The 12,601-nt window shown below is 44.9% G+C and overlaps 1 protein-coding gene across 1 annotated transcript in view; it reads right to left on the reverse strand.

Annotated features, from left to right (window-relative positions):
- Positions 1-12,601, reverse strand: part of LOC120957564 (prolactin-releasing peptide receptor) — a 53,025-nt gene that overhangs the window by 27,306 nt on the left and 13,118 nt on the right. The gene's annotated exons all lie outside the window — the stretch shown is intronic.

The following is a 12,601-nucleotide window of genomic DNA, read 5'->3' on the forward strand; positions in this document are numbered from 1 at the left end:
TCTTCTTTCTACCGACGAAGCGACGAAAAAGATCGTTCCATTCCCGAGGACATCAGCTATCAAACACCATCAACACGTGCATAACCCCTGCTCGAGTTTCTCATGCTCCGTTGAGTAAGCTCCCTTCGGGACACGGAGCTTAGAAAATAGAAACCCCCTGGGAAGCAAAACAACCAGTCGCAAGGTGGCGTTTCGTTGTGTATTTTCGCAGAACGCGCATTGTCTTCTGGGCGGAGGCTCATTAAGGAAAAGTTTCTTTTTCTCCACTTTTCTGGCTCGCTTATCTATCACGCTGTGATCGCTCGTTGGTGCGTTACAAAACAATTTTCCTTCACGCCACAGCGAAGCATCGTGACGCGTTACCATGGTGACAAAGTTGTACTCCCGATGGCCGTCTCCACCGGGCTGAGCAGTGTCGACTTAATTAGTTTGGGAAAAGGTTAAACAACGCGATGAGATAACGGAAACCATGGCGAGGTGGGTCGGTTTTTATCGAGTGTTTTTGTAAATAATTCTTACAAGCAGGTTGTAGATTTATTGTGCATTTGTTTCTCCCTCGAGCTCAAATGTAGCACAAAGATTGAATAGAGCTTGCTGCGAGTGGAAACACTACAGGTACTAGCAACTAGTAAAGCTTACTTAAGGCGGGGTTATTGTGCTTTCAGTTTGAAATATAATACCATGCCAAACCACTGAAGAGAAAGAAAATCAGCTAGAGGCACACTTTTTGCGTTGTTAACATGGGATACATGTTGAATCGGTCAAAAGCAACGTCTTTTACAATTTTATTTTGGATTGTCAGCCACATGAGCTGACTGGAACGCCTTTCACTCGAACAACATCAGGGCAGGAGTGAATAATCGTTGCGAGTGATGCAAACATTTACTTCAATAAATGTATCACGGTAATGCTATGACATTTTTTGTTCTCAGGGTAGGGATTGACCACAGGTGGGTAGTAATGGATGGTGGAGCACTCTTGATGAAAGCACTCTCCATCCCACAGTTGGCACCATTAGCTCGGGCTTCAAGAAAGCACACTTGCACAGTGACTTCTAGATTGGCTTTTGCCGGATCACTAGCTCATCGCGCCCGGGATTATGTTAATGTTTCGAATACTAATGAACCGTAGGGACCGAATGTTGGGCGTTGATGAGTTTCCCATCATCTCAGGCCAGGCAAGGCCGCTCGTCGGTTTTGCGGTCTTACCGAATTCTGGCCACGATGAAATTACATGCAAACGATAAAGCTGGGCCAACTTGACACCCTAACACATCACGTTTCATCTCTACACCTACACACTGGATGGAAAGATGGAGTACCCTTGTTAAGATATGATCGGGGCTATTTCGGATAAAGTGCTGAATCGAGTCTGGGAAATTTCGAAATTACCATGCGGAAAATGTGCGACCGAATCAGCCTGGGCATTATCGACAAAAACCTGTTCGATTGACCGAAATAGCGACTGCCCGGGGGGATAGTTGCTCGCCAGATAAGACCGTTCCACTTTCCAATAACCATTAGCAAACTAAATAATCCTACAAAAGTAGTATTTAAGCGTTTCGATAAAGTTGTAGCCGGAGATAAATTCTAAAACGCATTAAACTAATTGAGAGACAGAGGAAACTATTTTGCATGGGCTTTCGTTACATCCAGGAAGGCATCACGCTTTTAAAATGGCAAGATAAGCTCGTAATGAATTGCTTTAATTACTCTCCGTTCCGAAGGAATGATGCCACTTGCAGAATGGCTATTGTGTTTAGGGGCATTTCTTTATGCTGGATTGGACGATTCGATTCTGCTCGGGACAGCTTTTGTGCGGAACAAAAATGTACAATTCAAAGGAAAAACGTTCGTCCCAAAACTTTAATATCACTTCATTTGTTCGTTAATCATCCCGTCAAGTACAAGGATACTGTTGTTGAAATCTGGGTGTTGTTGAGGCATTCCGTACTCGATGAGCATAACCAAATCATAAGATGCCTTACATTCCGATCAAACGGAAATGAGAAACTACGTGCTGTACTCGCAACGCTCGAAGGTCAAAGTTTATGGCCGCAGGGGATAAGCCAAAGTCGGTAGTAAAATATTCAATTTTCATCGCAACACTCCGCAATTTCCTTATGTACCCCCCTTGGAGTGGTCCCATCTCCGAGCTTCGCTTCCGTCGTTTAGGTTCATAAATCAATCAACCGCATCGCGTATCCCGCATCGCAGCGGGGCATCAATTAAATTTCGCTTCCATCGAAAACTGTCCCGCTTAGGCAAGCAGGCACCATGGGTGCGACAAATGGCTGGGCAGCTTTAATGGCGGTGGTACGCTTTGCTGTTCACCATTAATTTAAACGCCGTATTTAATGAGCGACGCTAGAACAAACAAATAGAAATAAAACAAATACCACACCGACGGGTCGAGCCACTTGGAGGGGAAAATTCGTTGAAAAATATTTATTAAATTACTGCAAATGTCATTTAAACCAAACAGAAAAACAACGGCTCATAAAGCACGCAAAGGACGTTCGAAAAGGGATGGAAAGAATAAGTAATGATACCATCATTACCTAACTGACCATCGTAATGCGACGGAGCATCGCTGGCAGTCCAGCCAAGGTCCGTAATCAATTTGTAATCTGTCCTTTTGCCTAATAGTCCTTTTCTTCTCCTCAATCTTCATATCATCCTCCTACTCTTTCTCCTCTCTGTAGTGGCAACATGTAGAGCGTAAGAAAGAAGTTGAAAATCATGTGAATTCCTGGAACTCCATCACGTACCGAATCGGATTCAATCTTGCCGACGTTTCAATCGTTTTTCTTGCAAGCATTACAGTGCGTTTGTTAGCGCAGGAAGGACTATAATTACCACCCCGATGGTCATCATGACTGTTCGAATCTGTTTGCCAAAAAAGTAAAAAAAGGAGAAAAAAAAAGAAAGATGAAGAAAAGAAATCCCTGCGGTCACAAACACTCACGCTTTCATAACGAGCGGTTTGTCGGCTGACACTACGGGGCGCCGGAAAGGCTTCCGAATCAAATTCCTTGTGGGGCTAATCTTCACCATCACCATTTATCACCATGTCACGCACTTTTCGACGCACCTTCCAACGCTCATACAACACGCCCAAAGTGAGAGGGCGCAAAAAATTCTCACTCCCAAAAAAACACGCCCGCGCAAAGGTGAGGAGGACAAAACTTTCCTAACCATAAACGGACAGAATGTTCCCGCTCGCCCGTTCCTTGCGCGTGGAACGGAAATGAACGTTCTACCGTGCACGAGACACGAATGCAGGAAAAGTTTCTACCCGCAGGTTATCGACAACCTTCGGCCGTTAATCCATTAAGCCCGCTCGGATCGACACGATTCCGTTTGGGTGGTGGGTTTTTTTTCTGTGCTGTGCCCTACGCACAGATCTCTGGCTGGTCGTCATCGTTCCCAGAAATCGATACCATTCTGCGTAATGAATCTTGGTTCCCTTCATTGGCCACATTAATCATTTGCTGATCGCCCCCGGTCCTCAAGCACAAGCGACCTGTCAATTGGCAGCGAGCCGGCTTGGCAGGGCCACCCTTGCCCGGGTCAATGTCAGCTTGCTGTACGATGAAAAATTGCGATGGTCAAGGAACGTCGGTGGGTCACGCTCGCGACAAGTTGACTTTCAATAAACCGGAGGTTGAGCCGGTGCTTAGAAAAGTTCAGCCGGGGTGGGTTAATCTAATGTTAAGCTATTTTGTAAATGTTCCGCCTCAAGTCAAGGCCAATTAAATGATCTTTGTTTTGCATTTTATTGCCCGTGATTAATGATAACAACGACACATTCAGAACTTGAGAGAGCAAGCTGTTTTTACGGAAGCTAGGGAGACGTTTAATATAATTAAAAACACGGCACGGTTGATCAAACAATTTGCAAATTATGATTAGCTTTACACATGCAGCAAGCTCTGTGAATCTCATTATGCAGATCAAACGCCATCTTGGGGCAGCGTACGGGTATCGGGGAGGGATTTATTAAAATGATCCAAATTTATGGACACACTGGATTAGAGATTTTAATTAGACGAAGCACGACAAATTCCTCAAAAGCTTTCCGGAAGCTAGCCCATGGGGCAAAGCCGACGGGGATTCGTAGAAGTCATCATCGTCGTATACGCATTCCCTGGGACAAAGGCAGGACGGTTCGTATGGAAACATTTGATCTTTTTTTTGCTGCTTCTTATTTTTCCGTGCTTCTGCTTCTTTCCAGAACAGAGCCGGGATCTCGGCAGGCTCGTATATTATTCACCAACACCTGGGCAGGCGTGTTCCGGAGCGCAAACACGATATTCATTTCCCCTTCCCAATATTTATCCAACAGTCTCTTGGTCCCGGTCGCTATGACCCGTAGGAAGCCTGTCCGGGAGGCTTAGGAAACCGGTAGCGTTTCTAAAGTGGAAAATAAATTATCATGTGCCGGGAGGTTCGTCCTGCCTGCCTGTGTCTTGCCACTGCGCGAATGCGTGTCGGGAATGCCAGCCTACCGATCCTTCCAGAGAGTTTTTTTTTCTTTGCTTGAAATGGAAAACAGAAAAAAACAATCCTCCATTCGAGGTACACTTTTCAATCAACGAAACGAAAATTGCTTTCCCTTGCGAATTTCTCAAATTCTCCATTATCCACTCAGCCCCTGAAAAGCCACGACCATGTCCAACATTACTCTCACAGCCGCACACCGAGCCTCACAGAAACGCGTACACTCCACCTTTCTACAATTCATTTTCCGATCATCGATGGTGAAAAAATTGGACCAGCTCAGTCCATCTTCTCCCAGCCTTTCTTCCTTCCTCTAATCAACTGTGCTGTATCGCGCCTGGAGAGTTGTTTTTTCGTACGGTTTTTTTTGGTGAGAACACTTTTTCCGCGCTCGTTTACGTTAGGGAGGAAATCTTCTTAAAATGGCTTCTTACCTTCGTTTATCACGTTTCCCTTTTCGTTGCATCTGAAAATCTGAGGCCAAGCAACCTCACCAAAATAGTCCGCAAAAGGCTACACTCGAGACGGGAAGATGGCATCTTGGGAGTGCCACTGAATGGACCGATGAAATAAATTCCTCGTTGGTGTTATTTTTTCCACCAATACACCAATTCCGTAGCGCTTTGTTTTGCGTGGTTGAGAATTTTTTTGTGACGAGCGTTGGCAATCGTGTCTCGTAGTAAGGGTGGGCCGCGTGGAAGACGTGCGGATGCTTGGTCATGGGTAAATAAATACGCGTCGTCGCTCATTCGAAGTCACCCGTACCAAGTCATTTCCCTGGCGACTAAGTATAGCACTAAGTACGGCCTCGATTGCAGCTCCTTCGGGAGCTGATGGTGATAAGCTAGCGAACGCAACAAAAAATGCGCGCAATCTACCAAGAAGGAACATCGTGAAGAAGCGAGAAAACACAGCAGCTATCAAGAGGTTTGGGAAATTTATTCGCTCGTCAACTGAGACGCTGTCTCGTGCGGCAGCAAACCACCTGTGTAGAATGGACCGTCGGGAAAGGTTGTTTCTCCTTATCTTCTTGAAACGGTCATCATTCATCAGAAAGCAGGTGAAGCATGCCAAATGCCCACCCTTCCGCATCATCGGTCGTATTAAGAGCCGTTTAATGTGATTTTTATAGACCCCTTTCGGTTGGTTTTCCTTTGCTCTTTGACTTGCTTCGTGGGACAAGATGAATGGAAACTGATGTTTTGCTATAACGCCGAGTGCGCGGATGGCAAAGGAAATGAGTAATGGTCGCTATGGGTAAGGGTATTAGTGGGATTTTTTCTGCCAGCAAAATGGAACGCAGCACAGTTTTTGTTTTGTACGCGACGCAAAGCACAAGTGGCGAAAAAGTATATTCAAATAAAAGCATCCCAAACATTGCTCCGAAGCATTCCCTAAGGTGCAATTTATTAGGGATTTCGAAAGATACGCTCAAGAAATAAAGCCTCGTAGGTCGTAAATTGCGTTTTTTTAGTGAACATTGTTCTTCGATAACGGGTCGAACGATCGGTAAAATAAATCAATCACTACAAAATAGAATACTCGTTGCCCGTTCCGTTTGATGGGTAGCACAAAATAGACAAGTCCTCGATGCGGCATCCATCCATCGGCTCTCTCGACTCGTTGGTTCGGCCATCGAGATAATTTCGCCACCATCTTTGCTTTCGGTGAAGCATGCAAAAGGCTTCCCTGCGCTATCGCTTTCTGAGCGAACGTTTTGTCTTGCGCGACACGAAATGAGTAAGAAATTAATTAATTAATTACATTCTGTTTCTTCTGCTTCATCGAGCTGATCGAAGACGATTGTCACAAACATCCCGGGGTCTTGCGCTGTCCTCTGAAGCACCTGGTCCGTGTCACGGGAGCATTTATTTCTGTCGCGGTGAACGTTTTTGCGGCGTTGTTAGCACCGAGACAAACTGGCCACCATCACCACCAGCTGAGTGATCTATTTTGTGTTACCGTGAATGTTCGATGCGAACATTGTCTCACGTAAAGAACAACAGGAACAGTTACCGTACGGTACGTACAACGCTCTCCGGTGTATATTGAATCAAATAGCATCAAACCCAGAAGGCAAATTATGCAAAAAAAAGTTAATCTGATTTGTTTTGCTGTTTTGCTCACTCTTGAAATAATAAAGCGCATCCAACCGTGATTCACCGTGTGTAACGATGCTAATGGTCAAACTTGCAACAACATTCCTCCATACCAACGTTGAGCTAACTTTACTTTTCACGTGACAAAACATCAATTTGCTTATCGATTCGATCGATTGCCGTTTGACTGTTTGTCCGACCCAAGCCATTAATCGGAAGCCATTCAGTTTGATGAAGTTGGCAAACATTCCCCTACCCAAGGAAGGGGTTTTGAACCCCGGATTGACCTTCCACCGCCTCCGTAGTGCACTGCAAACTCGCAGCCTATTTTCCACTCTACAGTAGCTCAACGAATGGCCCTAGTGGTTTGAACGAAGCAGTTGGTAGGCTTTACAAATCGTAAAAAAACACCAACCCAGTTCCACTGGACTTACCGGTAGCTTATACTGCCTCCCGGCCATCGGTCGATCAAACTGAGCCAACGTCGTCCGGTGGCCGGAAATTGATGGCAAGCTCTTTTTTATTTCCTTTAAGATTTCCTTTTTCCCTTTTTTATGTTTCCTCCTTCAACCGATCGATTGCGGTACCGTTACGGTGGGATACGAAGTGTAGGTAAAGTCATCCAAACTGGTCGGGCTTGCGACACCGAACAGTATCGTGCCGTACGATCGGTTTGAGTCAATAAATTTCAATTCCGGTCGCTGCCCAGCTGCCAAATATAAATTCTTTGCGCACTGGTAAAGTTATCGTCCGCACGGCATGGGTGGTAGTTGCCTGTTTTACGCCGGCAACTAACACGCGTTGTCGGAGTGCTGAGATGACGCAAGAACCGTTTTACGGGATGGTAACTATTACTAGCACGCGCAACGGTCATACGTTTGAAAGAAACGGTTTTTAGATAACTATATTACGATAGGTTTCGGCGTATTCCCTGCCCAGCATTAAGTTGTATAGCCGTGAAAGCAATTTGCAATGGAATGCTTGAAAGGGTTCCCAAAGGATAAAACAATAAACCACGAAAGACAGCGCTGACTTCGCAATTACTATCCTCAGAGGCTAATGACATCCGAATGGTGGTCAGTTAATAGCGAGAGCTTCGTTAATTTTACCCGTAAATTATCACACCAGCACGCACGTAAAGCTTCGTGTCTCTTAAGAAGCTTCAAAAGTAAACAGGAGAAATGTTATCTTTTAAGCAAATTTGCTCTTGAAGCAAAAAAGGCGTAGAATTATCTTATTAAAAATTTACACCATGATGTATAATTACGCACAGTGGGGTAAAAATGCGCTTCTTTTCAATGTACGCATTTTCGCAAGTGGTATCTTTAATGAAAATTCCTACCGGTCGTGAAAGGCAGCTTTTAATTAATATTTGATCATACTGGTCGCATTCCAATTACGGCTCGGTGAAAGGATTCTTGAAATTTTGTGGCGTACTCTTAGCACCGTTCGCGTACATCTACCAAATGTTACGGCATCGGTTGTGGTACCCTTATTATCCTTTCCACGAAAGTACCAATCCACCAACAAGAAGCAGAAAAAATATTTAACAGTCAAAAACTGCGTACAGTTGTATAACCTTCTAATCCTTCATTAGGATGGGTTAGATTTAATTTTTTGGGGAGGATATTAGGGAGGCAATACAAAAGCCGAACATCACCTCGAGTTTGCATTGGTTGAAAAAAAAGATCTAAAAAAAGCACACCAATGCCATTGCGTGGCTGTGGCATGTTTCGGTTACAGCAAACCAAATCCGGTGAAATAAAGGATAAGTGTAGTTTGTACTTTGCGAGAGATTGTCTGCAGAATTGGTAATGACGACACGGCCGGTTGCAACTTCGTTCCCTTGCCCCGTTCACTCATTCGTAAAGGAAAGATAGCAAGGATAGGGACAATCGCTGCGTAATGTTTCTGCACCATTATCGCATTATCCGACGGTGTCACGTACGGATTCCGCACCGGGGAAATGTTCAACTATTAAACATTTACACAAAAGTGGGGCCGGTTTCATGGGCGAGCATAATCTTATACCGATCTTGTTCTTGGTCTGCTTGGTCAACGAACGTGGTTGCTTTCTTTTTGTCCGAACAGCCAGCCAAGCCGGTCCATCGCTGTGGTCAGTTTGGTTTCGCGATTGAAAGGGAGTAGTGTGGTGTAGTAAAAAGTACATTCCACGTCCATCACCAGTTCATCAATCTCTGCTTCGGGGAAGGGAAAAGCATTGCCGAGCTTAAAGCGCAGCTCACCCTTTGCTAAGCGTACGGTAAAAGCGAATAGCGCGATCGAAACGACTGTGGTGCCGTGGATTACATGGCTCAACCGTGCCTTTTACATCGTACGATGCAGAGAGCTGTGCGCTTTCATGGATCATTACTGATTAACTGGCGGGAGGAGGATTTGCCGGCTCTTTCCCAAGCGTAAGCTAACTTTTCTGCAAGTTACGGGACATGAGTTCCAGCTAAAAAAAGTCATTCGTTCCAGCGACATACATCATGCTCGGGGTGCTCATTAAAATCTCAACGTGCAGCGTAGAAGGAGGAGTACGATCTGTGAGCTGTAGCAGCACCTGCTTATCAGCGCCGCTAAATCTACTGTGCTGAATATTTCGCACACAGACATACATACAAGGTCCCCGAAACAGTTCTGCCGGTTAACGATGTTAAAAGAAGGCCGACACCATTACCGTACCCATTTGCAAATCATTTTAAATCCAGTGTCCTAAAGTAGCGGCATGTTGAAAATGTAGGCGTGGGAGCCGACGTAGGTGAGTCGTGATTTTCCTTCGCACATTATCATTAGCGACTGTATCGTGCACAGCATAAAGGTACAAGATGAATACGTACGTCTGAGCGAGTTAAGACAGAGAGATCTAACCCGGAGTTGAAACATTTCATTCTCAAACTTTTGAAGTAAAATTTCGAGCGTGCCATTTTTGTTACCACCAGCGAGGAAGAACCATACATACGTGGAATGTGGAATCACTTACATGAATTGAGAATTTCCTGCGCGACGCATGCCGTACGGTTCTCAGCAACGTACGCTTGAACGTTATCTGCCTGCCAGGCATTTCAACGTTCGATTGTTCATCTTCTGTTCTGCATGTTTGCTGATGGGTCTGTGCGACCGTTTTTCCTGCTAAAAGCTACGTGTGCTTTCCCGTAAGCACGACCGTTAGCACTACTTGCACGCGTTAAGCACCCTGCTTAAAAATGGCTCAAGAAGTTAGTGTCAAATCGGCTGCTCGGCACCCGGAGGGGCGCACAACTCGACGAGGTGTGATGATAAACGATGCTCATAATTTACGACTCCCGCCACCGCGGCTTGGTGGTGAGCCTCCAGTGTGACCGGCTTCACCAGCGCCCTTTTCCGTTCCCGGCCTAACGACAACAAACGGCACACGTTGTCGACGGTTTGCTAGGAGAAAGCATGACTGCCACAGGCTTTCGGTTCGCTTCCGCTCCATTCCATTGCTCGTCTGACCTGCCGGGCGGTGTGGATAGAACCTATCACAGTTGCGCCGGTGAGAAGTGAACCATTTATCACCGAACGCCATCACTTTGGCGCGAAAATAGCGGAACGTGTGCTTGGGATGAAAGTTTTCCCAGTTCTGCGCTGAGTGTTTTTGCAATAGATGATCCTCTCCAGAAAGGTGTTTTGCGACTTTACTCTATGGAAGAAGAAAACACAGTGCCTTCTATAAAAGAAAAAAAGGTGGGAAAGTTTTGTGGAAGTGTGTGCTAGAGCCTATTGTGTGTTTGAAAGCTTGCAAATGGTTTTGCTACTTTGGCCGTTACATTTGAAACGAAGCTGAATAGTTTTATTGCTCAACTACGCTAAAAGCTTGGATGAATATTTTACAGATTTTAATCAAGCATATGGAAACGCATTTGTTTCACACGAATAGAACCATTAACAGTATTTCTTTGAAACAATGAATCATTTTGTGTGATGTTAGAAAAGTGCTGAACATTATTTTTAAACATTGCTGAGTGGTCTTGGTGTTTGGTCGTGCTCTTCAAACTTTGTGTTTGTGTTCTCCAAAATAAATTCCTTAGTCCGGAATAAAGAATCAAAGTAAACAGTTTTGACACGAAGCCAGCGGAGACCACATCGTCGTTGGCTGAGAGAGGCCCTATCCAAACAAGCTGTATCGACTGTTTTGAAAGGCATGCCCTTTTTGCTTAGCCTACACAAACCTCCCGCTATTGTTCGTAATGAAATTATCCTTATTCACTGTTGACATTTTCACTCAATTTAAAGCATTTCCCTGTGTGTAACGTTGTGAGTCCCCAAAGTCCTGTTAGCCCAAAGAAGAATGAAGAGCTATAACACTGTGTCTAGCATAAACAACAACCGTAAAGTATGTTTCTTCCGTTTGCTATAGGTAAAAGAAAGAAGAAAATGGCACAAGGAAGCCCCTTTTTCCCATCAGTCTTCCGTCAGCCCCTTTGATGGGTTTGTCAATCTTCCGTACGCTGCTCTTCGTTTACCCCGACAGGTGCATGGCACTCGATCGGAAAACTACACAAGCGCACATGAACAATCAGTTTGCCCGTGTGCAGGCAGCCGGGTTCACCTGACCTAGCGAAAAGCTTCAAGCACCACAAAGGGAAAGGGGTTTGGAATGTAATTTCTTCGAATGGGACTGCTTTTGATCACGGCATTCCTCTGCAAATACACGAGCACGAGAACCGGGAGCAGTCATGCATTGTTAGAAGCGTGATTTTTCTGCTACTTTTTGGGGTCTTCTTTTTACACCGTACAAGAATAGGATGACGATCTGCAAGCACAACGCAACGGATGATAGCATGGGAAATGTATCTTTTCGCTGAAAGCAGAGCAAAAATGCCATTCCCTGGAAAGGCAAACAAATACGCACGATATCCTCTGTTGGGTTGAAGTAAAGGATCTCAATGGAAAATCGTTTTCCTGTGTATAGTTCCATTAGTGATTGAAGATGTTTGAACTGCATGGCAGATCAGTACAAATCTGATTTCAAGTATTAAGCACATTTAAGTTACAGGTATTAAACAGTTCTTTTAGTTGCGTTTTCAGCAAAGTTGTGGCAATGAAAGATATAATGTAATAGGACAATAAGATATTTATCACACATAGCATTGTTTAGCACAAAACCATGGTTCAGGCATAGCTTTTGACAGCATGTGGTCTGTACGGTTTTGTCATCCGTAATACCCCTAACCAGCACTAAAGTGAAGCTTAATTAATAACAAAAGAGTAAAATGTCTCGTCTGAACGGTAAAAGTCAACATTGTGAAATGGGAAACCACCGGACCACATGTTTCGGGTTTCGATTTTCTCCATCATCGTTCGGGGCCACTTTCGTGCATCGTCTGTAGCAATCGAGGCGAATGATGAGTCGGGGCTCTGTTCGTCTTTTGCCGTAGCCCGCAGTACATGGCGAAAACTAACACCAAAACCCCAATTCTGACTTCGATCCATTAGAAAAATGGATGAGTTTTTCATTGTCTCTGCACAGCCGGATCAGTGGCAGAGGGTTTTGCCACGGCATAGGAAATGAAATTGTCCTTGTAACAGAGACACACGGTGAATCCCGCCGCGGTAAGACAGGCAGGCAGGTAGGGAAACGAGTTGGGACTATTTTTAGGCACAGCATTGTGTTCCGAGCTAGCGACATCTGTAGAAATACAGGTAAGCCTGGTGTAGGCACTTCGGAATATTCAGTTACCAAACGTTCGTCTATATATCCTCGACCTAGTTCGGAGCATGGACTTAAAGCGGCAACAGGAAACAATCCCATGTCATGCAGGATTTTGGGATGTGGTATCGAAACAAAAGACCAGAAAACGTCATGGCCGTGTCCTAATGACAATACTCGTGAAAATGGCATTGGATAATGGATAACAGATGGCACGGGAGTTCCATTATTGTTTTACGGACTGGGATTATCGGATCCTGAGTGTGTGAGACTACTTGTTGGAATGGGTGGGAAGTAAAATGGTTGTGTTGTGTTGGGGGTTT

Source organism: Anopheles coluzzii, chromosome 3 (genome assembly GCF_943734685.1).
Source record: "Anopheles coluzzii chromosome 3, AcolN3, whole genome shotgun sequence".
NCBI lineage: Eukaryota > Metazoa > Arthropoda > Insecta > Diptera > Culicidae > Anopheles > Anopheles coluzzii.